General features: G+C 41.6%; 1 long non-coding RNA gene and 1 other non-coding gene across 2 annotated transcripts in view; one reads left to right on the top strand and one right to left on the bottom strand.

The window, feature by feature from the left end:
- LOC117979244 (uncharacterized) overlaps positions 1 to 27,179 on the bottom strand; it is a 50,069-nt gene that overhangs the window by 4,762 nt on the left and 18,128 nt on the right. Inside the window, exon 7 of the long non-coding RNA XR_010109191.1 lies at positions 6,482 to 8,232. This is a non-coding gene — a long non-coding RNA (uncharacterized LOC117979244). The remainder of the gene's footprint in view (positions 1 to 6,481; positions 8,233 to 27,179) is intronic.
- LOC112438972 (small nucleolar RNA SNORA72) lies at positions 22,333 to 22,461 on the top strand. Its single transcript, XR_003027283.1, has one exon. It is a non-coding gene; the product is annotated as a small nucleolar RNA SNORA72 (small nucleolar RNA).

The raw sequence follows: 27,179 nt of genomic DNA, 5'->3' as shown, positions 1-27,179 counted from the left end.
TGTGCCATCAAATACTAGGCCCTATTTAGTCTTTCTATTTTTTTGTACCCATTAAGCACCCCCAACTCCCCCACAATCCCCTACTCTTTTCCCAGCCTCTGGTAACTATCCTTCTACTCTATGTCCATGAGTTTGTTTTGATTTTTAGGTCCCACAAATAGTTGAGAATATGTGATGTTTGCTTTCTGTGCCTGGCTTATTTCACTTAGCATAGTGATCTCCAGTTCCATCCATGTTGTTGCAAATGACAGGATCTCATTCTTTTTAATGGCTGAATTGTACTCCATTGTGTGTAACTGCTACATTTCTTTATTCATTCACCTTTCGATGGACACTTAGGTTGCTTCCAAATCTTAGCTATTGTGAACAGTGCTGCAACAAACATGGGAAATATCTCTTCCAATACTGATTTCCTTTCTTCTGGGTATATATCCAGCAGTGGGATTGCTGGATCATATGGTAGCTCTATTTTTAGTTTTTTGAGGAACCTCCCAACTGTTCTCCATAGTGGTTGTACTAATTTACATTCCCACGAACGGTGTAGTGGCAGGGGGTTCCCTTTTCTCCACCTCCTCTCCAGCATTTGTTATTGCCTGCATTTTGGATATAAGCCATTTTAACTGGAAAGAGATGAGATCTCATTGGAGTTTCGATTTGCATTTCTCTGATGATCAATGATGTTGAGCACCTTTTCATATACCTGTTTTCCATTTGCATACCTTCTTTTGAGCAATGTCTATTTAAATCTTTTGCCAAGTTTTAAATAAATTTATCAGATTATTTTCTTATAGAATTGTTTGAGCTCCTTCTGTATTCTGGTTATGAATCCCTCGTGAGATGGTTAGTTTGCAAGGATTTTCTCCAATTCTGTGGGTTCTCTCTTAACTTTGCTAATTGTTTCCTTTGCTGTGCAGAAGCTTTTTAATTTGATGTGACCCCATGTGTCCATTTTTGCTTTGGTTGCCTGTGCTTGCGAGGTATTACTCAAGAAATTTTTGCCCAGACCAATGTCCTGGAGAGTTTCCTCAATGCTTACCTGCAGAAGTTTCATAGTTTGAGGTCTTAGATTTATGTCTTTAATTCATTTGATTAGATTTTTGTAGATGGTGAGAGATAGGAGTCTAGTTTCATTCTACTGCATATGGATATTCAGTTTTCCCAGCACCATTTATTGAAGACAGTGTTTCCCATTATATGTTCTTGGCACCTTTGTCAAAAATGAGTTCACTTTAGGTGTGTGGATTTGTTTCTGGGTTCTCTATTCTGTTCCATTGGTTTCTGTGTCTGGTTTTATGCCAGCACCATGCTGCTTTGGTTACTGTAGCTGTGTAATATAATTTGAAGTCAGCTAATGTGATTCCGTCAGTTTTGTTCTTTTTACTTAGGACAGCTCTCGCTATTTTGTGTCTTTTGTGGTTCCACATAAATTTTAGGATTTTTTTTTCTATTTCTTCAAGAATGTCATTGGTATTTTGATAGGGATTGCACTGAATCTGTAGATTGCTTTGGGTATATGGACATTTTAATGACATGGATTCTTCCAACCCATGAACATAAAATATCTTTACATTTTTGATGTCTTCTTCAATTTCTTTCATTAGTGTTTTACAGTTTTTATTATAGAGATTGTTCACTTCTTTGGTTAAGTTAATTCCTAATTCTATTTGTGGCCATTATTAATGGGATTACGTTTTTTGTTGTTGTTTTTATTTTTTGAGATGGAGTCTCGCACTGTCACCCAGGCTGGAGTGCAGTGGCACGATCTTGACTCACTGCAACTTCTGCCTCCTGGGTTCAAGTGGTTCTCCTGCCTCAGCCTCCCGAGTAGCTGGGATTACAGGTGCCCACCACCATGCCCAGCTAATTTTTTGTATCTTTAGTAGAGATGAGGTTTCACTATATTCGGCAGGCTGGTCTCAAACTCCTGACCTCATTCGTGATCCACCCGCCTCAGCCTCCCAACATGCTGGGATTACAGGCGTGAGCCACCACACCCGGCTGGGATTACTTTTATTTCTTTTTCAGATTGTTCCCTGTTGGCATGTAGAAATGCTATTGATTTTTGTATGTTGATTTTGTATCCGGCAACTTCACTGAATGTGTTTATCAGTCCTAATAGATTTTTTACGGTGTCCTTAGGTTTTTTCAAATATAAGATCATATCATCTACAAACAAGGATAGTTTGACTTCTTTCTTTCTAATTTGGATGCCCTTTATTTCTTTCTCTTGTCTGATTGCTCCAGCTTGGACTTCCAGGACTATGTTGAATAACAGTGGACATCCTTGTTATGTTCCAGATCTTAGAGGAAAGGATTTCAGTTTTTCTCCATTCTTGTTACTTGTTATTGGTCTGTTCAGATTTTGTATATCTTCATGGCTCAATCTTAGTAGGTTGCATGTCTCTAGGAATTTGTCCATTTCTTCTAGACTTCCCAGTTTATTGACATATAGTTGCTCATAATAGCCACTGATGATCCTTTGAATTTCTGCGGTATCAGTTGTGATGTCTCCCTTTTCATCTCTGATTTTATTTGTTTGGATTTCTTGCTTTTTCTTAGTCTGGCTAAAGGTTTGTCAGTTTTGTTGAACTTTTCAACAAAACCAACTTTTGGTTTCATTGATCATTTGCATTGTTTTCTTTATTTCAATTTCATGTATTTCTGCTCTGATCTTTATTATTTCTTATCCTCTACTAATTACAGGTTTGGTTTGCTCTTGCTTTTCTAGTTCTTTAAGATGCATCGTTGGGTTGTTTATTTAAAGTTTTTCTGTTTTTTGATGTAGGCACTTATAGCTATAAACTTCTCTCCTAGTATTGATTTTGCTGTAGCCCATAGGTTTTGGTATGTTGTCTTTCCATTATCATTTGTTTCAAAAAATTTTTCAATTTCCTTCTTAATTTCTTCATTGACCCACTGGTCATTCAGGAGCATATTGTTTGATTTCCATGTATTTGTATAGTTTCCAAAATTTTTGTTTTTATTGATCTCTAGTTTTATTCCATTGTGGTCAGAGAAGATGCTTGATACTATTTCAGGTTTTTTTGAATGTTTTAAGACTTACTTTATGACCAAACATATGCTCTATCCTTGAGAATGATCCATGTGCTGAGGAAATGAATGTGTAGTCTATAGCTGTTGGATGAAATGTTCTGTAAATATCTATGAGGTCCATTTGGTCTATAGTGCAGAACAAGTCCAGTGTTTCTTTGTTGATTTTCTATCTAGAAGGTCTGTCCAATGCTACGAGTAGGGTGTTGAAGTCTCCAGCTATTATTATATTGGGGCCTATCTCTCCCTTTAGCTCAAATATTTGCTTTTTATGTCTGGGTGTTCCAGTGCCGGGTGCATATATATTTGTAATTGTTATACCCTCTTGCTGAATTGACTGCTTTATCATTATATAGTGACCTTCTTGCTCTCTTCTTATAGTTTTTATCTCAAAATCTATTTTGTCTGATATAAATATAGCTACTTTTGCTTTTCATTGGTTTCCATTGGCATAGAATATATTTTTCCATCCCTTTATTTTCAAGCTGTATGTATCTTTGCAGGTGAAGTGTGTTTCCTATAAGCAACTGATAATTGGTTCTTCTTCTTGTTGTTGTTTATCCATTCAGCCACTCTGTCTTTTTGTTGTTGTTATTGAGATGGAGTTTTGCCTTGTCACCCAGGCTGGAGTGCAATGGCATGATCTCAGCTCACTGCAACCTCCACCACCTGGGTTCAAGCAATTCTCCTGCCTCAGCCGCCTGAGTAGCTGGGATTACAGGCACCCGCCACCATGCCCGGCTAATTTTTGTATTTTTCAGTAGAGACAGGGTTTCATCATGTTGGCCATGCTAGTCTCAAACTCCTGACCTCAGGTGATCCAGCCGCCTCGGCCTCCCAAAATGCTGGGATTACAGACATGAGCCATCCTGCCCGGCCCACTCTGTCTTTTGATTGGAGAGTTTTAGTCCTTTCACATTCAGTGTTATTACTGATAAGTAATGACTTACTCCTGCCACTTTATTATGTGTTTTCTGGTTGTTTCGTGTCATTTCTTCCTTCTTTCTTTCCTTTTTTTCTTTTAGTGAAGGGGATTTTCTCAGGTTATATGATTTAGTTTCTTGCTTTTTATTTTTTGTGTACCTGTTATATGTTTTTTGGTGTTAGTTACCATGAGGTTTGCCAATACTATCTTATAACCCATTATTTTAAGCTGATAACAACCAAACACTCTTTGCATAAACAAACATACAAGCAAAAAGAAAAGTATTAATGAAGATTCTATGCCTTAGGTTCGTACCCCTGCTTTTTAACTTTTTGTTGTTTCTATTTATATCTTACTGTACTATGTCTTGAAAAGTTGTTGTAGTTATAATTTTTGATTGGTTCTTTTTTTGTCTTTCTACTTAAGAGTACTTTACACACTATAGTTACAGTGTTATAATATTCAGTGTTTTTCTGTGTGCTTACTATTACCAGTGAGTTTTGCACCTTCAGATGATTTCTTATTGCTCATTAACGTCTTTTTCTTTCTGACTGAAATACTCCCTTTAGCATTTCTTGTAGGACAGGTCTGGTGTTGATGAAATTCTTCAGCTTTTGTCTGTCTGGGAAAGTCTTCATTTCTTCTTCATGTTTGAAGGATATTTTCACCAGATGTACTGTTCTAGGATAAAAAATGTTTCTCTTCAGCACTTTAGATATGTCATGCCACTTTCTCCTGGCCTAAAATGGTTCCACTGAAATGTCTGCTGCTGGATGTATTGGAGTGCCTCTATAGGTTATTTATTTATTTTTTCTTATTGCTTTTAGGATCCTTTCCGCATACTTGACCTTTGGGAGTTTGATTTTTAAATGCCTTTGGGTTAAATCTGCTTGGTGTTCTATAACCGTCTTGCACTGGGACACTGATATCTTTCTCTAAGTTTGGGAAGATTTTATGTTATTATTCCTTTGAAGAACACCTATCTTTTTCTCTACCTCCCCTTTAAAGCCAAAAGTCTTAGATTTGCCCTTTTCAGGCTTTCTAGGTCCTGTAGACATGCTTTATTTTTTTAACATTTTTTTTTTTTGTCTTTTCTGACTGTGTATTTTCAAATAACCCATCTTCAAGCTCATTTATTTTTTCTTCTGCTTGATCAAGTCTGCTACTAAAAAACTCTGATGCATTCTTCAGTATGCGCATTGCATTTTTCAGCTCGAAAATTTCTGCTTGATTCTTTTTAATTATTTCAATCTCTTTGTTAAATTTATCTGATAGAAATCTGAATTCCTTCCCTGTGATACCTTGAATTTAATTGAGTTTTCTCAAAACAGCTATTTTGAATTATCTGTCTGAAAGGTTACTTATTTCAGAGCCCCAGGGCCTTGCGCGAACATAGGCCATAGCCTGGGAGTGGTTACAGCAGGCTCTGGGCGAGACTCAGGGCTGTGCTGGCTTCAAGTGTGACCCAGCATAGTTCTAATGGGGTGGCCACGGGGTGTTTTTGTTCCTCCACCCCCAGCTTCAGGTGACTCAGCACAGAGAGTGAGAGAGAGACTCCATTTGTTTCAGAGAAAGTAAGGGAAGAAAACAAGAGTTTCTTCCTGGTAATCCAGAGAATTCCTTCAGATCTTGTCCAAGATTGGTCTCTGGTGTCTTGTTTAGTTCATTTGGTGAGGTCATGTTTTCCTGGATGGCCTTGATACATGTAGACATTCATCTGGGGATTTGATGAGTTTGGTATTAATTGTAGTCTTCACAGTCTAGGCTTGTTTGAATCTGTCCTTCTTGGAAAGACTTTCCAGATATTCAAAAAGACATGGGTGTTGTGATCTAAGCTATATCTGATTTAGGGGCACCCTAAGCCCAGTAATGCTGTGGTTCTTGCAGACTCGTAGAAGTACCACCTTGATTGTCTTGGACAAGATCTGAAAGAATTCTCTGTATTACCAGGCTGACTCTTCTTCCCTTACTTTCTCCCAAACAAATGGAGTCTCTCACTCTCTGTGCTGAGCCACCTGAAGCTGGGGGTGGAGTGAGACCAGCACCTGTGGCCACCACCACTAGAACTATGCTGGGTCACACTTGAAGCCGACACAGCACTGAGTCTTGTCCAGGGCCTGCTATAACCATTCCCAAGCTCAAGGCCCTGGGGCTCTATAATCAACAGGTGGTAAAACCATCCAGGCTGTGTCTTTCCCTTCAGGCTGGTGAGATCTCGTAGGCCCCAGGTGGGTCCAGAGGTACCACCAGGGAGTCAGGGACTAGAATCAAAACCTTTAGAAATCTATCTGGTGTTCTATTGTACTGCAGTGGAGCTGGCACTGAAACCAGAAGATGCAGTCTTTCTCATTCTTTTCTCCTCCTTCCAAAAGCAAAGGAGTCTCACCCCATGGCCACTGTCATCACAGGCCCACAGGGATACTGCCAGACTACCGCAGATGTTCCCTTATGACCCAGAAGCCCTTTAGTCAGCTTGTGGTGAATGCTGCCTGGCCTGGAACTCACCCTTCAGGGCAGTGGGCTCCCCTCTGGCCCAGGGCAGGTCCAGAAATGCTGTCCGAGAGTTAAGACCTGGAATCAGAGAACACAAGAGCCTGCTTGGTGCTCTACACCCCTGTGACTGAGTTGGTACCTAAGGTGCAAGACAAGGTCACATTTACTTTTTCTTCTGCTTTTCTCAAGTTGAAGGAGTCTCGCCCCGTAGCCACCACAGCTGGGAATGTGCTGAGTCTCACCAGAAGCCAGCAAGTCTCTGAGGTTCACCCAAGGCCCTTGACGTAGTACCTGAGTGTCACTGCTGGTTATTCAGGGCCCAAGGGCTCTTCAGTTAACAGGTGATGAATGCTGCCAAGACTAGGTCCTTCCCTTCAAGGCAGTAGGTTCTTTTCTGGCCTAGGATGTGTCTATGTGTCTAGAATGTCATCCAGGAGCTAGGGCCTGGAAGGGGGCCTCATGACTCTAACCAGTGCCCTATCTTGCTGTGGCTGAGCTGGTACCCAAGATGCAAGATGAAGTCCTCCTCAATCTTCCCTCTCCTCTCCTCAAGCAAAGGGAAGTGGTATCTTTCGGAGCTATGAGCTGTGCAGCCTGGGGTTAGGGGAACGGTGATGCCAGCATCCCTTAGCTGCCCCAGCTGGTGTCTCAGTAGGTCATGTGCCCTCTAGTCCACTGTCTCTGGACCCAGTTCAGCATGAGAACACTCCTAGATGTTGCAGTCCTTGTGGCCTAGACTGTCTTTCAAGTTTATTTACAGCCACAGAGCCCTTTAGCCCACAGTAGCAAGGCTTGTGGGAACTCAAGTTCAGACCACTGGAATTGGTGATTCCCCTCTGTGTAGGGCTGGTTTCAATGCTTCCTCCATGGACGGGCATCAGCTGAGTTTGGCCGAGTTTTGTCTTCTGTTATAATAAGGCAGCACTGAGTTTAAGGCCTCACAATTGCTGTGCTCTCCCTCTTCCCAGCACACAGAAACACTGCACCATGCTGCTACTGTCGAGAGATGGGGAAAGGGTAGCACTGGTGATTCAAGACTCTTTTCTACCTCTTCAGTGCCTCTTTCAGTAATAGAAAGTTAAAACCAGATACTGTGAGTGTTCACCTGATTTTTGATTCTTATAAAGGAGCTTTATTTTGTAGATAGTTGCTAAGTTGGTGTAATTGCCAGGGAGATGATCAGTGGAGCCTTCTATTCTGCCATCTTGCTCCAACCATTAGCAACTTGAGCTTTTTAACAAAATAATATGATCACTGGAATACAGGAGGCATTCTTCCTTCCCATTGCCACCTTGTAGGATTGCCTATTGTAGAGTTTTAACTGTAAGAAAGTGTTCTGTGGAGACCATAAAAGAGTAGTATTGGAAATGTTTGCTCCCCTCTGAACCAGAAAAATGTATCACCATTCTTATTCCTCGATCAAAGGGCAGAATTGAGCTTCATGCATTTATTCCATACCTGTATGCCAGGAACTGTGCTGGGCAGAATCTACATGGGAAGGCAGATATGGGCACACATAAATAAGGTTCAGAATCACCAAGAAGGCAAGTGCAACATGTTATCAGCATAAGTGAGGGAGTGACTCACACTGCTAGTGACCCCTCTGGAAAGGTTTCTTGTGGAAGTCGTTTGATGACAGTCTTCCAGTTGACAGAGAGGTACAAAGACCTGACACCAAGAAGAAATAGCATGTGAAAAGGCACAGAGGAATAAGTATCTTGGAGTATTCAGGAAAGAGCAAGAAGCTTGATGTAGCTGGAAGTCTGTAAAGGTGGGGGAAAAAGAGGCAAATTAGATGCTTTTGAAGAGATATCAAGGTGAAGCCATTTATTTGTTCATGCAAATATGTATCGAGCACATACTAGACCCAGGCCCATAGGAGATACATGGCAGTGGAAGAGGTCACACCAGCCCAGGGAACTTGCAGTCCAGTGAAGAAGTAAGGCTTTAAAGAGACAATTAAGCATTGACCAGAATATGGAGTTCTGGATAGTATTATGTTCTATTACTTTCAGGCTTCATAATGTAAGATAGATTAAAACTAGGATTTTCTAAACCAAAAACAGAGACATAATATAATTTATCGAACTTAATCTTATACATCTTTCAAAGTGTGGTGCTTTCTCTGCTATTTAGCACACAACAACAATAACAAAATACCAAGAAGTAAATGTAATGAAGAATTGTTCATCACCTGAATGAATGAAGATACAACATTCTACTGTGCGCCTTTGATATCGTTTGGCTCTGTGTCCCCACCTAAATCTCACCTTGAATTGTAATAATCCTTACCTGTTGTGGGAGGGACCTGGTGGGAGGTGATGGAATTATGGGGGCAGGTTTTTCTCATGCTGTTGTCATGATAGCAAATAAGTCTCATGAGTTCTGATGGTTTTATACAGGGGAGTTCCCCTGCACATCCCTCTCTTGCCTGCCACCATGTAAGACATGACTTTGCTTCTCATTTACCTCCAGCCATGATTGTGAGGCCTCCCCAACCATGTGGAACTGTCAGTTAATTAAGCCTCTTTCTTTTATAAATTACCGAGTCTCAGGTAATTTATTAGCAGTGTGAGAACTAACTAATACAGTAAATTGGTACCTGTAGAATGGGGTGCCACTGTAAAGACACCCAAAAATGTGAAAGTGACTTTGGAACTGGGTAAAGGGCAGAGGATGGAACAGTTTGGAGGGCTCAGAAGAAAGCAGGAAAATGTGGGAAAGTTTGGAACTTCCTAGAGACTTGTTGAATGGCTTTGACCAACATGCTGATAGTGATATGGACAATGAGGTCAAGGCTAAGGAGGTTTCAGATGGAGATGAGGGACTTTTTGGGAACTGGAGTATTTCTTTATTAGCAGCATGAGAACAGACTAATACAGCCTTAAAAAGTAGTATCAACGTCTTCACCAAGAATGTTGGCAGGACATGCTGGTATCACATTTTCAGTCTAAACTTTGCTCCAGGTACTCTTCTGAGAGTTTTACAAGTGCCCGTTCATTAATCCTCACCACATCTTTTTAGTAGCTGCAATATTTCTTCCCATGTTACAGATGAAAAAACTAACAATTAAAAAGGTGCTGGAAACCATCGTTCTCAGCAAACTATCGCAAGGACAGGAAACCAAACACCGCATGTTCTCACTCATAGGTGGGAATTGAACAATGAGAACACCTGGACACAGGAAGGGGAACACCACATACCAGGGCCTGTCGTGGGGTGGGTGAGGGGGGAGGGATAGCATTAGGAGATATACCTAATGTAAATGACGAGTTGATGCATGCAGCACACCAACATGGCACATGTATACATATGTAACAAACCTGCACGTTGTGCACATGTACCCTAGAACTTAAAGTATATAAAAAAAAAAAGTGCAGTACTTGCAGGAGACCTGACAGTATAAATCCTGGCAGAGCAGGGGCCCAAACTGATGAGTTTCTCATACAGCTCATACCCTTAATAATCAAGCATTACCACCTCCCATATTCCTAGGAAAGAAGGCATCAAATATGTATGGGTTGATCTACATTTTTTGTTAATTTCCAAATCAAAATACCTATGGAATTTTAAAATTCTTGACAAAAATTTCATAAATTTTGTTGACATGAGTTAATGTATTAGTATAACCACAACACATTTTAAAAATAAGAATGCTAAAGTGTGATACGGATCCAGAAACAGAAAGATCAATGGAAGAGAATAGGCAATTTAGACTCAGGTGCATATAGGAATTCAGTATATGATAAGGTAACACCTTCAGTCAGTGATAAGGAATAGATGATCCAAATAGTGTGAGGATGATTGGATTACTATCTGGAAAACACAAAGTTGGACTCTGAATCCATATTATATTCCAAAACACATTACAGATGGATTAATTACTTAATGTAAAAATAAAGCCAAAAATTGCACCCAAAAAATGGTTGAATATTTCCATAATCATGAAGTAGAAAAGAACCTTTAAAATTAAACTCCAAAAGCAGTAGACATGACAGAAAAAAAGGAAAATGTTTGAATATGTAAAAAAAGTTAAACTTTGCCACGACCATCTTTCAAAAAGATAAAATATGTAGAAAGCTTTTATAAATCCATATAGTAGAAATAGACACACCTAACTAGAGAAAATGAACAGAGATTTTTTTCAAAAAAAAAAAATAAGAAACACCAGAATTGGATAAAGCATTCAACTAATAAAGTGCAAGTTAAAATAACGAGAAAATAGCTTCATTAACTAAACTGACCAAAATTAAAAGGATGCTAATATCTAATAAGGTGAAAGTTTGAGGAAACCCTAACTTCCAAACCCATGGTAAAGACTGTTGTTTGTCTCATTCAGTATCTGTGTCAACTCCCTCCTAGTGTTCCTTCCTCTACTGCAGAGGCTGCGAAGCTCAAAGTTGTGTCACCCATATTCCTTAGAGCTAAGATATGAATGTGATTTAGGATCCACCAATCATATACACTCACCAGGTAAAGACATTAACCTATGTGGCACCAAGACCTGGCTGTTGAAATAGACATTTCCTGCATCGGCAAAAAAAATTACTTTCTCAATCACAATGGGAAAATGGTGATCCTAGACCTTGCAAATTATTCCTGGGAGCTTAGCTAGAACATCATCCACCACCATTATAATGATTTTGAAAGACTCTTAACACAGTGATAAATACAATACCCTTCTGATTAATTTACTGAGATGGCTTCTTTTGTCTGCAACTAAATGCTAATCTGTTGAGTAACTGGTCCCAACCAAGTACTGAGTAACACTCTGAAAGTGGGAATCTGGGATTAGATCCTGTTAATACCAAAGGACAAGACACTGTAGTTCACAGTATGCAATGACAAAACATTCACATAAATTGTCATCTGTGGTCACCTGGGAAGGCGAAGCCCTGGACAACTGAGTGCCTATTTACACAACCCAGTGCCATCAGAAATAGGAATGCAGGGGCTGTGGGGTGATGGACTAGAGCCTTCTAATCAGCTAGAGAGCTTAAAGAAAGACATGCTGCATTCAGGGCATGGTCAGAGGTCCCTAAAATAATCTCTTTTCTTGTAGCAGGCCTAGAATAACCCAAAATTGGAGTAGAATCTGGGCCTGATGGTTGTTAAATTATAGTAATTGACAGTCTCACAATGTCTCTTATATAAATGTTAGAGAATTGACTGCAAATGGAGGAATCCCAAGAATCAGCATAGGGAATTTTGGGTGGACTTGAATGACTCCAAGTTACCTCAATCCCGAGAACCCTTGCCAAGAGGTGTAGGTCCTCCTTCACTGTGGAGGGAAGGGGTTCCTGCCTTGATTGAGGACCCTGTAATGACCTCTCCTGGGGTTGTTATTTTGTAAGAAGATGCCAATTCTCCTCATGTCCCTGCCTACTCTCTGTATTCCTTCCAAAGCTGTACGTAGATAATGGAGAAGAGTGGAGATGAGACGGGGAGCATCATCCCACCAAGGAGATGGAGGCTTACGTGCCAAATAAATGGAAAAGAGTTAAAGGGTTGCAAGGTTTTCTAACTGAGATGATCAGAAACTTGGGGAAATGTGTGGAAATGAACTGTGAGAGGGCCAGACCATGGAGGGAGAGATATCATTTGATATTGGGCCAGATTTACTAATATAAGTGCACTTGCCAAAGATCCATTGTGCTGTCTCAAGCAGCTGGGCTGGTTGGTTCAGTGGTATACTAGGCAAAACAAAAACAAAAACAAAAACGATTTCTGGTATACTGTAGAAAGAAATAGAAAGACATAAAAATATGGTAATCATGGAGTGGATTTATTTTGTGAGACTCACCCAGCTCCCCTTTCACTACATTTCCAGAGAAGCCCAGCAGAGTTCCCATTCACAAAGGCATTCAGACACGTATTGCCGAGGGACATTTCCAAAGCCTTAGAAAATGCCATATTGTAGTGACTGTATCTGTATGCAAGAAAGAAAAGTGAGGGATGCTGCCAATGAAATGGGGTAGCTGATTTCACCAGTCATCTTGAGATCTCAGATTTATAGAGGCCAAGCAACAGCCCTTAACCAATTAAGTAAGTGGCATGGCCACCATGATAACCAAATACAGCCAAGATGACAATCAAATTACTGTGACATGAAGGGTTCTTTGGCAGGAGCTCATAAAGAAGGGGCCCCTTGGGCTGAAATGGATTGGGAGCCCACTATGATCTTACTTAAACTGTATATCACTCACCCCAAGCTCCAATAAAACCCTCTAAATTTGGTTAACAGATGTCTGACTGCAGCAGCAAGATGTGGAGTCACATCAGCTTATTCCACTTCCAGACCTAAATTAGTTCACAAATCAAGAACCCTTGTATGCAGGGAATCTGGATGCTCTGTATGCAAGAACCCTTGTATGCAGGGAATCAGGATGAGGAAAGAGCCTATCATTAATACACAAACACATGCTGTATACATTCTTCTTGCATCCTTTTGAAGAGCCTATAACTCCTGACTTAGTTGGCTGTGCATCGAGGAAAGAAATATACTCAGGCGGGGTATGGTGGCTCACGCCTGTAATCCCAGTACTTTGGGAGGCTGAAGCAGGCAGATCACCTGAGGTCAGGAGTTTGAGACCAGCCTGGCCAACATGGTGAAACCCCGTCTCTAGTAAAAGTACAAAACTTAGCCGGGTGTGGTGGTGCATGCCTGTAATCCCAGCTACTTGGAAGGCTGAGACAGAAGAATCGCTTGAACCTGGCATGCAGAGGTTGCAGTGAGCTGAGATTGCACCACTGCACTCTAGCCTGGGTGACAAGGTGAGACTTTGTCTTTAAAAAAGAAAAGAAAAGAAAAATACATCTTTCAAGGATTATGAGATACTGGATCTGAGCTAAGATCAATTCCTGGAGATCCAGAACGCCATTGTGATCCACCAATCAATTGAAGTGTAATGAAGATGAAGTGAAAGTACATCTTTAAGTCCATCCTGTGGTTAGGATCTCCATTCGCAAGTGTATAGCTGGAATAGATATGCTGGGAAATTGAACCACAGCATAAAGAAGGGCCAGGTGGGAAACTTTGGAACTGTATTCTCAAGCCATGTCTTCATGCAAAATAGCAAACCAAAAGTAATGCTACCACATATGTCAGGTGGAATGATGGAGATAGGACCCACCATTAAAACCCAAAAGGTTCAAGAGGGTTTATTCTTATCTCATCCTTATTGAATTCACCTATTTATTCTATGCAAAAGGAAGATAGGCCTTGAAAAATGATGTTGGATTATTGCAAACTAGATCAGATGGTAATGTCAAATGCTCTTTCTGTTCCTAAAGTAATCTTATTACTGAAGCAAACCAACAGATCCTGGTACCTAGTATACATCTGTCAATCTGACAAACTTTTTCTTTCTCAATAACCATAACTAACCAGAAGCAATTTGCTTTCACCTGGAAGAAGTACACTATCACCATCTGATCTCAGGGTTATGTCTGTTCTCTGACTTTTTCATAATGTATCCCACAGAGGCCTTGATCATTTCACTGTGGCATAAGACCAAATGTTGATAGTAGTTGATAGTAGTTACCCTAGATCCCTTGGTAAGACACAGGAGTACCAGAGAATAGGAGATAAAAATCCGAAGACTTGCTCCCATATCCAAAGTTCATCAGCTCTAGTTTTCTGGGACATATCAGGGAAACCTCCCAAGTGCAAGAAAATGTGCTGCATCATGAACCCATTGCCCCGAAGAATGTGACTTCTTTGAACTTTAGAGGCAATAGATACCATATTCATTTGTGCTGCTTTGATCCATTCACCATGTAACTCATAAGGGCACCACCTCTTAGGGAGGGCCAGGATGAGAGAAGGCTCTCAAGATGGCCCAGCAGCTGCAAACATTTGGACCTTCAGATACAGCACATCCCATTGTGCTTGAAGTATCTAGGGCAGAGTAGAATATTGGACAGAGCCCATGGCAAACCCTGGTAGGGAAATAAACAGTCAAGGCTCATAGGACTTTGAAGCCAAGTTACATTCCCAAGAACATAATTACTGTTCTTTTGAGAAACAGATCTTGGCTTCCTTCTGGATCTTGGTAGACAAAAAAGCTGATTATGGGGCAACAAGTAACCATGTGCCCTGAGTTGACCATCCAGAACCCACTGTTGTCTGAGTCATCACAACATGAAGTTGCATGTGCCCAGCCCTCAGGCATGTCAGGCTCAAGCCTCATGGGGAGTTCAGTATGGACAGTTGGCTAAAAAGAAAATAACAAAAAAGTAACCTGGCTTACGGTCCATTCTATGTGATAATGTAAGTAACAATCCTGAGTCAGCTTTTCAGATCACAACAGTACCCGCCGAAAAATGATGGAAAAGGGAGCCCTGCATTAGGCAGAACTTCAAGTAGCATTTCTCATTTGGTTTGGTTGGGTTTTGCTTTGTACCTTGTCTAGAAAGAGAAATAACCAAGGGTACAGATCTATACTGATTCATGGGAGATGGTTAATGGTTCGGCCATATGGTCAAAAGTTTGGAAAAACCAAGAGTGATGAATTAGTGACAAGGGAGTTTGGAGAACGGGTATAGGAGTGCATACATTACAACAGACTCAGAGTGTGAGAAGTGAATCCTCTTCAAAAGGTCTTCTTGAGAAGGACGTTGTCAATAATCTGGAGAATAAGATGAGTATCCTGTGGGTGTCCATCTTGCCTTTCACCAACTACCCTAATGCTTTGCCATGGGTTCATAAATTAAGTAGCCATAGTAGCATGAATGAAGATAACACATGGATTGCCTTTCCCAAGGCTAATCTAGCTGGCCTCATAGCTCAAAGGAGGGGTCCAGCCAGCCACTAGGTAGCAGATCAGTTAGAATTGGATCCCTTCCAAAATGGCAGAAGCAGCAATGACTTCCCTGGCATGGAGACATACGGATCTGAATGTTTACTTTGCTTTTGCCAACACTCTCCATGACTTAATGAATGCAATAGTCACAAACACAGTGTCCAACACAATGCTTCTGATTGAGGACCTGATTTTATAGTAAAGCAAGTGAGACAATGGGATGCCACTTAACAAATACCAGAATGTCCTATTGAAACCTCAATTGTGGCATTAACTGATAAACAACAACCTTGCATAGTTAAGGTGCTATCCTACCATTGCATTGTGTGCTCTGAACCACCAACCAATATAGGGCGTTCTTTCTTGTTGAAAACATTGCTCCAGAATCCAACGGCAGGAGGTGGAGCTGACATTCTCACTTTTCCACTGAAAAATACCCCCAACAAAATCTATCTGCTTCCTGTGCCTGCAGCTTTGTGCTTTACTTTTCCAAAGCCTCTCATATCCAGGAATGAATGCTGCGAGAGGGTAATTTAGCAATTGCATAATGCTGTGGAACTTGAAACTGCTACCTCACTACAACTCCAGGGGCCTCTCTGGACCATCCTCAGTGACCATGACAAGGTATCTGTTTGGTGGTGTCGATTCTAGTGGAAGAAGTTAGGGTTTACTACCAGCAGCCTCCTGATATGGCAGAACTGGCTGCTTGCTTAATCATGGCACAGGTAATGAAATTCCAGGGACTAGTTGTTTCCATAGAAGCTTAGCCTAAAGACAGGTCCTCCAGCCCTCCAACAATTGTAAACGATAAAGAATTAGTAATAAATTCCTTTCCGTTTAAACTGGCCATGTTGGTTTTGGTTATTTGCAACTGATCAATAACCAAAGGGTGGAAGCACATGTTGGTAATATGTATCAGAAAACCCTTAAAATATGTATGCTCTTTATTGCGGAATTCTCTTCTAGAAATTTATCCAAAGAAAATAAATGGACAAGCACACAAAATTCATATGCCCAAATGTATCTTTTTCTAATTCCAAAAAAAAGCTGAAGTCACTAACAAATGGTAATTGATAAATAAACAAGGGTAATCAATATGATCAAAATCATCCCAGAAATGTCAGAATATTTTACCTTTCAATAAAGAAGAAAAATCTCATGGAATGTAGAGTGAATATATGTTTCTCAAAGAAGATGCAATCCATGAAGACATGTAGCTTAGCATTTAACTTTCCATAAATGGTTATTCTTTTGTCTTATATTTGGAGAACAGGAGAAGAAATAGTGAATAGCAGGCAAGACTCTAAAATGCTTTGAATACAGCTTGCCAGATTCCCAATTAGAAAGTGAAATATGCATTTTTTTGCCATTTAAATTAGGAACTAAAATTATAGCACACATTTTGGTCATTATCTATTTCAAAACCATTTATTGAGTGCTGGGAAGACCAAGATGGAAAAGACATGGGCCTGTTTTATGGAGAGTAGGAGGGACTGAACTTAATGGTTAAATTTCAAAAGTTGGTCCTAAATACACTGGTGCTCTCCTGCCTCTCACCCTCTCTGCCCAGTGGGCATGTTATAAGGAAGCCGCAGGTGATATCAGATGTGGTCACAGTTCACCTGTAGCATATGACAAATGTCTTCAATTATTTTCCTCCTGCTACATTTTAGATCTAGAGATGTTGCCACATAAGAACTTGAAATATTTTCCTGGTTTTTATTTATTCATTATTTTTATAGCTCAGGACTTTATTCACATGTTCATAGCCCCAAACCCCCATCTTGTCTCACTCTGGAAGCTGGTTGCCTTGGCACAAAGTAAATGCTAGTGCAATTTTGGCCATGTCCCCAGTTGTGAGCCCTTGGTCCAAGCAAGTTAGTTTCAGCTGCTTGAAGTCTCCAATGCTGTATTCCATGGCATACATCCTCAACTTCCAGGCGTGCCTGAAGCTGAGCTGAGAGACATTGAAATCTACCTGTGCATTCGAAGGTGTAGAGGACCACTATAAACAAGGATTTCTTTAACCATTTTTAGGTATTAAAATCTTCCTGGGTCAGATTTCCTCAGTCATTGATTCACAACCAAAATTTCATGAGATGAAGAAAAGAACTATGTCATCACTCTGCATTTGAATTTTTTTAAATCAACACTAAACAGTTGGAATGTGATATGGTTTGACTCTTTCATCACCGCAATCTCATCTTGAATTATAGCTCCTCTAATCCCCAGGTGTCATGGGAGGGACCTGGTGGGAGGTAATTGAATCATGGGGGTGGGTTTTTCTCTGATGGTTTTATTAAGCGGAGTTCCTCCGCACACACTGTCTTGCCTGCTGCCATGTTATACGTGCCTTTGCTCCTCCTTCACTTTCCACCATGATTGTGAGGCCTCCCCAGCCATGTGGAACTGTGAGTCTATTAAACCTCTTTTTCCTTTATAAATTATGCAGTCTCAATATGTCTTTATTAGCAGCATGAGAACAGACTAATACAGGATGTATCAGGGAAGAGGCTGGTGCAACCGTCCACATTCTCCTCATAAGAATTTGGGTGCTTCCAGAAATAAAAGTATTTCCTCTACATTCATAGCTCTATTTTTTTTAAAGACAACCAATTAGTATTTATTTTTCACATGGCCTGAACCCTGTCCCATCCAAGACATCATTCCTATGCTTGAAGACATTCTAGCAGCATGAAGAGGATTGAGACACAGATTCTAACATTGCATACAATTATTAAATTCCAGGCTAAGAAGGCTCAATCTAGATGAATCATGGAGATAGAGATGGAGAGATGGGGAGAGAGATCAAGAAATCAATAGGGAATAGAGATAAATGGGCTTGAGGGATAGACAAGGTATAGATAGGCAAAGAGAGGAAAGATGTCCCAGGCAGAGGGAGGCAGCAACCTCAAAGACCCTGAACTGAATGTGATGCAGGGAGCAGGGAAACACATTGAAGAGAGTCTTCATGACTTCCCTCATCCAAGTCCATTATTCAGAAATAGCCAGTATGCTGTAATTATGCCAGTCCCTGGGTTCTGTTCTTTACCCTTTTCCTAATTAATCCTCATAATAACACTTGGAAGTTGGCATTAGTACAAAAGAAAGAAACTGAGGCTCGGAGATGTGAAGCAGTTTAGCCAGAAGAACTGAAATCCAGATGGGTCCCACTTCAAATCCTGGGCTATTTTCCCCTCTCTTCACTGCCTCTCCAGTGGCACCCTAACTTTCCATGCCATAAAACCCAGGTGTGAGGGGAATCTTTCTTGGCTGTCATGGCTGAAATCGGAACCATCCTACTTTCACAGAAAGGTCCGGGTCTGCCCACATGATGAGAGTCTGCCCACTGCCCAGGTTGTCCAAGGGCAGACCTTGCAGGAAACACACATGCTGATAATGGTTTCTAGAGCTCACTGTGGAAGTTGGAGATGCCTTCAGAGACACCTGCTTCAGTCTCTAAGCTACAAGAGAAGAACCACTTTCACTGCATCTCCCTCAGCACTTCGGGAAGCAAAGGAACCCATTAATGTTCATGGCTATGGTTGATACAGTTGTGGCAGTGCTAGGCACCCAGCTACCATTCTGGGCTCTAATGCTGATGTTTGCTTAGGAACTCCGTGGGCCAAGGGAGCCTTGTCTCTCTCCACACAGATATCAGGAAGGAAAATATTACCACATAGAGGAGATGTAGACAAGTTTAGTTATCTTATCACTCACTTTCAAAAATGGACTCTAGTCCCCACCCTAAAAATCTGCAAAATGAGACAACCTAAAATAAATTGATAGGATTTTTACTTTTAGCTAGGATGGCCATAAGACTTTTCCAAAGCTGGACACTTCTAAGAGTGAAAGAGGGTGGCACTAATAAAACAACAGGTGCAAAATAGTCTTCCTTCTACTTCTCAGGTTCTCTAGGAAAATTACCTGTAAAAAATGTACTCACATCTGTAATCCCAGCAATTTGGGAGGCCAAGGCAGGCGGATCACAAGGTCAGGAGATCAAGACCATCCTGGCTAACACAGGGAAACCCCGTCTCTACTAAAAATACAAAAAATTAGCCAGGCATGGTGGCGGGCACCTGTAGTCCCAGCTACTCGGGAGGCTGAGGCAGGAGAATGGCATGAACCTGGGAGGTGGAACTTGCAGTGAGCTGAGATTGTGCCACTGCACTCCAACCTGGGTGACAGAGCAAGACTCCGTCTCAAAAAAAAAAAAGTATTAGTTGGCTATCTGGTAACTGCTATTAAATGCATTATAATGTGGCTTAAAAGAAGGAATAGGATTTGGATAAAGGAAATGGAGATAAGAGGATAGTTCAGCCAAGAGAAACAGCCACACTGAAGTTATAGTTCATGCATAAGTGTGTGCTATGTCTAAACAGTAGTAACATTGACAAGTGCAAGGAACAGAATGCACAGAATAATTGATAGCACAAACAAGTATAATTTTGTCCAGATTCTTTTGCCAAGAGAATTTATTTTCACATGGGATGGTGGTTGCTACACTTCTGGGTTTTCATTATTTGCATGTAATACAGCAGTCAGGTTGCCAACTCTATCAGCAATCTATTGCTGCATAACAAACTGCACCAAACCTTAGTGGCTTAAAACATAAACATCTATTATCACACAGGTCAGGAATTCAGGAGTGGCCCAGCCAGACGGATCTGGCTCAGGGTGTCTCATAAAGTTGCAGCTGAGACATTGGCTGAGGCTGTATTATCTGAAGGTGTGACTGGGGCTGGAGAGATTGTTTCCCATGCCCACTCACACAGCTGTTGACAATGGGCCTTGTTTCTTCCCTACCTGTTCTTCACTATGTGAACTTCATTATAGGGCTGCACACAAAATGGCAGCTGATTTCTCCCAGACCCAGTAATCCAAGAGAGAGTGACCTCAATAGGAAATAATGCCTTTCAGAAACCAGTCTCAGAATTGACTACCATCACCTCTGCTATATTCTGTTGTTCACACAGACCAGCCCTTGTACCAATCCTACATCCTCGTGCAAATACCACCATGTAGGGGTCACTGCAGACAATCTTGGAGCCCAGCTACCACACCAACTTTTAATTGTGCTAAATTTTTAATCATCATCTGATATAACAATTATAAATAAATAGAAATAAAATGTTGATTCTAAAATACTAAGAAAGATATAATGTTGGCATAATGGCAATTTTTTACATTAAAACTCCTATGACTATATAGAAAATATAATACATTTTCCTTATTTTAAAAATTTCACTGATAATAATTATGTATCTGTTTTATTTACCGTTGCTTATCTCCACCAACTAGAACTGACATTTTATCTGTCTCATTGATACCTCCAGTGACAATAACAGTAACTGACATGAAGTAGGAGACATGTAAATATTTGTAGAATAAATGAATGATGAACACTTCACTTTGGATTGGTAATTAGTAGCAGACTAAGGCTTGGACACAAAGATCTTGGGACCCAATCCTGAAGACATGCTTTTTGTTCAAAATGGCAGAACTGGTCCAGTTGAATGTAAACACTGAGGGTAAAATCATGGCACATAGCCTCTATTTAGAGCAACAAACTGCAGCAGAGGCAGAAAGAAAAGCCACGCATGAGGTAACAAGAAGCAGAAACTTTTCTATGACTTCAAAAGGTCAACCCCCTTAGGAATAACGTTCATGAGACTAGTCTTTAGAAGCAACCAGGGTCAATGACAGGTGGAGATATTGATAATGACAGTTTCTTGTCATTGGCTGAATTTCCATGCCTGATGGTACAATTAAGGCTAGAATGGGTTTCAATCCTTACCCATGGTCACAGAGCTGGATTCCAATGAGGTCAATGGTTTCTCCCCCTCAATGTTCTTTGATAGTCTTCCCCACTGGAATCATTCCCATCCCCACCCCACCCTACTCCCACCTTCATTACTCCCACTCCAAGACAGAAAGGCTCAGCCCAGGACAGCCATGGGCTCCACAATACATTCAATATCCCCTCGGCCCCAATCCCCAGTGGAAACCCAAGGAAACTCATACCACCAGGACTTCCCTGGCGGCCCTACCTCTTATTCCAGACAGGAAATGGAGCCAGCGCAAACATGAGCTCAGCATTTTTTGCTGACTAATTCTTCCTGCCATAAAAAGGCTTGGTAAATATGAGTTCCAGTGTAACCTAAAGACTCACTTAACCAAGGGGAAAACCCACCAGCATTTCTTAATTCTAACACAACTTGTGTTATGCAACAGGTATGTTTCTTTTTAAAAAAAAATGAACTGATTTTAAGACACACACACTAGTAATTTAAATTCACTAGAGAGTTAGCTATTTAGAGGAACCCTGTTGTAAATCCTTTCACAAACTGAAGAACATTTAAGTAATTACCCTCTAATTTATGTGCTCTGTAAGGTCAACTATTTAAATGTCTGGTTTTCTTAATTTGAGGCATACCCACGTTTAAAGAATGTCTTTAAAACTCATTATGGCTGACAAATATATTTCTTTGTTTTCTTTAACAGACAAAACTGTATTTTGGTGAAATAAGCAGAAGATGCCTATTATTCTGGAAACTGTTTAAATACTCACTTATTGCAAAGAGGACTTCTGTGGAGGTGATGGAGAACAGATATGATCAAGAATCAAACTGTCTTATATTTAAGAACATATTGTGAACACATACATGTGAAGTCTTTGTAATTTGTATGCAGTCTTTAAACCTCTGTGATTTATATTCAATCTACTCATAATTTATTTGATGGTTAACCATGTGTTTTTATTTCTCAGTGAACTAAAGAGCTATCAACTAGTGTAGGTTAATAACAGGAATATTTTTAAATGTTTGAAATATTTTGATATTGGAAACTATTCTTACAAGTATTTAATGAATAAGTTGTCTTTTACATGTTGTTAAGCCAAGATAAAAAGACTCAATGAAAACTTTGCTCCTTATTGGTGACAACATGGATTTGCATGCTTGGTGTTTATTTGGTTGAAGCAAGTGTCCTGGGGAGGAGTATACCAGAATTCACACGCTCAAAAGGAACACACCAGGGGGTCGGAGGAAGCTGCTCCTGAGAATATCTTGCTGTTCTGATTTTGTAATAGGACAGGCTATAAAGATTGGCTATATTAAGGCCACGCACATGTCCCCAGTCTTAATTCTTTCCCTAGGTCTGGTTTTATAAACTCTGGTAATAAACCAGGTCAAGAAGAAGGTCTTGGGCTATCAGTGTGAATAGCTTGGAAAAAATGTCAACAGACATTCTTTGTCTGTTCAACCAAATAAACACCAAGCATGCAAATCCATGTTGTCACCAATAAGGAGCAAAGTTTTCATTGAGTCTTTTTACCTTGGCTTAACAACATGCAAAAGACAACTTATTCATTAAATATCTTTAAGAATAGTTTCCAGTATCAAAATATTTCAAACATTTAAAAATATTCCTGTTATTAACCTATGCTTGGTTTAGAGGCGGTGCTGCCAAGTTCTGAGAGCAAGGCTGCAAGTGCTGGGAGAGCTCAAATCTCCCGTGTGACCTGGCCAAGGGGCAGAGCCCCAGGCACCAGACCAGGGCCACCACGCATGCCTACAGGAACCCCATTCACCTGGAGTCCAGCACGAATGTCGCCCTCTAGAGCACAGTGCAGGGATGACCTCTCACATAGGTAACCCGGGTCCCTGGAGGCCCACCACAGCCCTGCTAGTCCCTCCTCACAGGTTCAGTTCCACAAAACTGTGGTCTAGATACAAGTTGAGGGAAGAGGATTTGCTTGACCCTTCCCAATTCAACCCAGCCATACTTGTTAACATAAAATGCTGGCTACCCTAGACAATGGAACTTTCTAACTCTTCTATGCCGCCAGCAACTTCTCCACGCCAAATGTCAGGGCTGCCTGGTAGATGTCACCTTCCAGGGTAAACCCGAGAAGTAGCTGGCAAGGCTAGAGATCATAGAAGGAGCAATAGCCAAAGGCACAGTGCCGTTCACCTGACTCAGGCAAAGCCATATATTTTAAAAGTCTGAACTGTGCAGGGACCAGATTCAAACTAGGGGCTGCCAAAAACCCGCTGATATCAGGGGACATCAGGGGCCCATCAATAATACATGACAGCTTCCTAAGAGAGAGGCAAGTATACTCAATCTTGTAGATGAATATGCAGATGGTTGCTTGGTTCTTTTTGCTCCATATAATAATAATAATAATATCATCATCATCATCACCATCACCGTCACAGCTGACAGATCTTTACCGGTCACATATATCAGCAGTGTTCTGAGCACTTTACACACATTCATTTTGTGTAAAGCGCAAAATGATTTGCACACCAACCTTGTGCAGGGTACAGCCCTTCATGACAGGCTCTGCTTCATGACTGCTCCTTGCACTTCTTACCTCCTGCCCTGGGGATACCCTGGTGTCACAGGTGAACCCACAGAATCCTGCTCAGCACTCCCACATGCAACTGGGAAGTACAAGGGTATTGTACACTCAAGATGAAAGGTGCACAGTTCTGAGGCATGTATTGTAAGGTCCTGGGCACCAAGCAGCCCAGCCATACACCGTGATCACCTGTTAGTCCCTCCCTCCCTGCAGGCTTCTCTTTCCCAGCTCTTTACTCTTAATGCCCTAAGATCTCATTCCCATAAATTACTCACATGTTAACCTTTGTCTTGTCCTCTGCTTTCAGATGATCTAAGCTAGGATAGTTGGCGTTATGGAATGAATGTTTTTGTTACCCCAAAATTCAGATATTGAAGTCTTAACCTCCAATGCGACTGCATTTAGTGATACGGCCTTTACAGAGGTAATTAAGGTGAAATGAGGGCATGGGGTGGGGCCCCATCTGATAGGATTAGTGTTCTTATAAAAAGAGACCTCAGAAGGTGAACTCCGCTCTCTCTCTCTCTCACTCTCTCCCCTCCCACACACATGCACACAAAGAAGAGTTCATATGAGGACACAGTGAGAAGGCAGCTGTCACAGGAAACCACAAAACACATCAACCCTGGCAGCACCTTGGTCTTGGATCTCCAGCTTCCAGAATGGTTAGAAATACATGTCTGTCGTTTAAGCCACCCAGGCTGTGATATTTTGAATGGCAGCCCTAGGAGACTAAGGCAATTGGTAAAAGGATAGCCCTGGAAATAGTATGCTCAGAATAAAATACTAGAGCGGGGTCACCGACCAATCAATCAGATGGCCATAAAGATGTCACTGCTGGGGTGAGTGGGTTTGTGCAGTCAGTCTCTATGACTCTTGTCTGTGATTGATTGGGATGGGGGACAGGTGATGGTGAAGCATCAGGTTAGTGACAATCATTAAAAAGGAAACCACACATGTCATTCATTCTGCATTTATCACACCCATAGAATAAGCAGCATCAACCTTGAACCCTGATGTAAAGTATGGACTTCAGTTCCTACCAACATATCAATATTGGCTCATTCAGTTGTAATGAATGTACCCCCCCTAATGTAAGACATTAATAATAAAAGAACTGTGCAGGGGGGTAAAGGGAGGGGTACATGGGAACTCTCCGTACTTTCCTCTCATTTTTCCTGTGAATGCAAAATTACCCTTAAAAAGTCTATTAATTTAAAAGATAAATTTGAATATGAGGAAGTTAATAAAAAAGAAAACAACAGGCTCAGATGAGTCAACTCTCACCTCAATGTAGGCTCAAAATCACAGTCAAGGTCTTATGAAGAGAGGCAGAAGTGCACAGGAGACTGCGTGTACAGCCAGGACGGGTCTGCTATGTGGAAATCAGGGCACTCACAGGAAAGCATAAGTCCCTGAGACCTTGTAGAGGCCAGGCAGGCTGGTGGATGAGCTGAGCCTGAGAATCTTGAACGTCAGATGCCCTGAACTCTCTGTACTGGCACAAGCAATGCCCTGCTCTGTGATGGAAGAGAGCAGCCTTCCCCACCTGGATCCCTGCAGACATCTCACCTAGAGCGTGCTTCTCAGACCACAATGCCTGTCCTTCTCAGGATCTGTTCCCACCCCACCCGCTTTGCCTCAGCAGAGACTGTGTGGGAAAATAAAGTCCTTGATATGAATGGAAATGACTCACACGCTGAAAGGATGGCAGGACTTGGTGGATATGTACCAGCAGAAACCAGAAGATAGAGGCACAGGGCAATAGGGTTGTAGGGCTGGTTGGGGAGGAATTGTTGACATGGGCAATCACTTGTGAGTTCCCATACCTGCTTTTGATGATTCCTTGAAGTTAGAACAAGGTAGGTAGCGACATACAGCAAAAAAAGGGAAAATGACCCAGTGCAGTGGCTCATTCATGCCTGTAATCCCAGCACTTTAGGGGGTTAAGAAAGAAGGGTCACTTGAGGCCAGGAATTTGAGACCAACCTGGGCAACGTAAGGAGACCCCAACTCTACAAAAAATAAAATAAAATGAATGAGCTGGGCAGGGGTGGTGCATGCCTGTAGTCCCAGGTACTGCTGCAGCTACTTGGGAGGCTATGCTGGGAGGATGGCTTGGGCCCAGCAGTTCAAGGCTGCAGTAAGCTATGATTGTGCCACTGTACTCCAGCCTGAGTGACAGAGAAAGACCCTGAGAAGAAAGAAAGAAAGACAGAGAGAGAGAGAGAGAGGGAGGGAGGGAGGGAGGGAGGGAGGAAGGAAGGAAGGAAGAGAAAGAAGGAAGGAAGGTGGGAGGGAGGGAGGGAAGGAAGGAAGGAAGGAAGGGAAGGAAGGAAGGTGGGAGGGAGGGAGGGAGGGAAGGAAGGAAGGAAGGAAGTGAAGGAAGGAAGGAAGGTGGGAGGGAGGGAGGGAGGGAAGAAAGGAAGGAAAGAAAGAGGCTGGCCACAGTGGCGGTGGCTCATGCCTGTAATCACAGCACTTTGGGAGGCCGAGACAGGTGGATCACGAGGTCAGGAGATCGAGACCACCCTGGCTAACACGGTGAAACCCTGTCTCCACTAAAAATACAAAAAAGAAAAAAAATAGCAGGGCGTGGTGGTGGGCGCCTGTAGTCCCAGCTACTCGGGAGGCTGAGGCAGGAGAATGGCATGAACCTGGGAGGCGGAGCTTGCAGTGAGCCAAGATCGCGCCACTGCACTCCAGCCTGGGCAACAGAGCGAGACTCCATCTTAAAAAAAAAAAGAAGAAGAAGAAAAAGACATGAAGACATGGCAGAACATGTGAAAAGGACACAGCGAGAAGGTTATGAAAGACTGATTAAAATGAACAGCCTGGTGCCAAATGCAGTGTCTTCACAAGACAGATCAAGTCCTCAACATTGGAGCAATCTGTCACCCACAGCAGTGGCCATCCTAACACACATCCTTGAGTTGGCCTTCCCTTTGTCCCTGTCCCACCTCCCCTGTCTCTCTCTCCTGCTATCTGGGATCTCTTTCTAAGATAAGCAACTCAGAAAGATAGATCTCTTTGTTCACACTCCACCGTGGGGAGAACCTGGGCTGTGACAGATTCTGTCGTTATCCCCATTTTGCAGATGAAGAAGCTGTGGCACAGAGAAGCTGACTAACTTGACTGAAATCACACAGCTAATGAGTGGCTGAGCAGGGCCGTGACTCCAGGCCACCTGATTTTCAAATCTGTACCTTTCACCATTATGCTTAGTCAAATAAGACAGGACAAGTTGGAGAAACATAGACCTCATTCCTGCATATCCTAACCCATAAATTCTGAAGTCTTGAAACAAGTTTCTCAATCGCCTCAGTCTAAAATTTTTCAACTAATTTTTAAATAGTGGAATGGAACTTGTCTTAAATCATCCAATTAAGTATTCCTTTGCTTCTCTTCTCTTTGACTCTATAGATCCGGTTTCTCTTATCTCCATGATACTTTACCACCTTCTCCTCAACAATGACAAAGCCATTAAAATTATTGCTAAAAAATTAGAACTTTAAAGCAGCTTGGAAAAAGTACT

Source organism: Pan paniscus, chromosome 12 (assembly GCF_029289425.2).
Source record: "Pan paniscus chromosome 12, NHGRI_mPanPan1-v2.0_pri, whole genome shotgun sequence".
NCBI lineage: Eukaryota > Metazoa > Chordata > Mammalia > Primates > Hominidae > Pan > Pan paniscus.
Note: the sequence above shows the minus strand (reverse complement) of the source record. Positions and strands in the feature narration are given on the sequence as shown.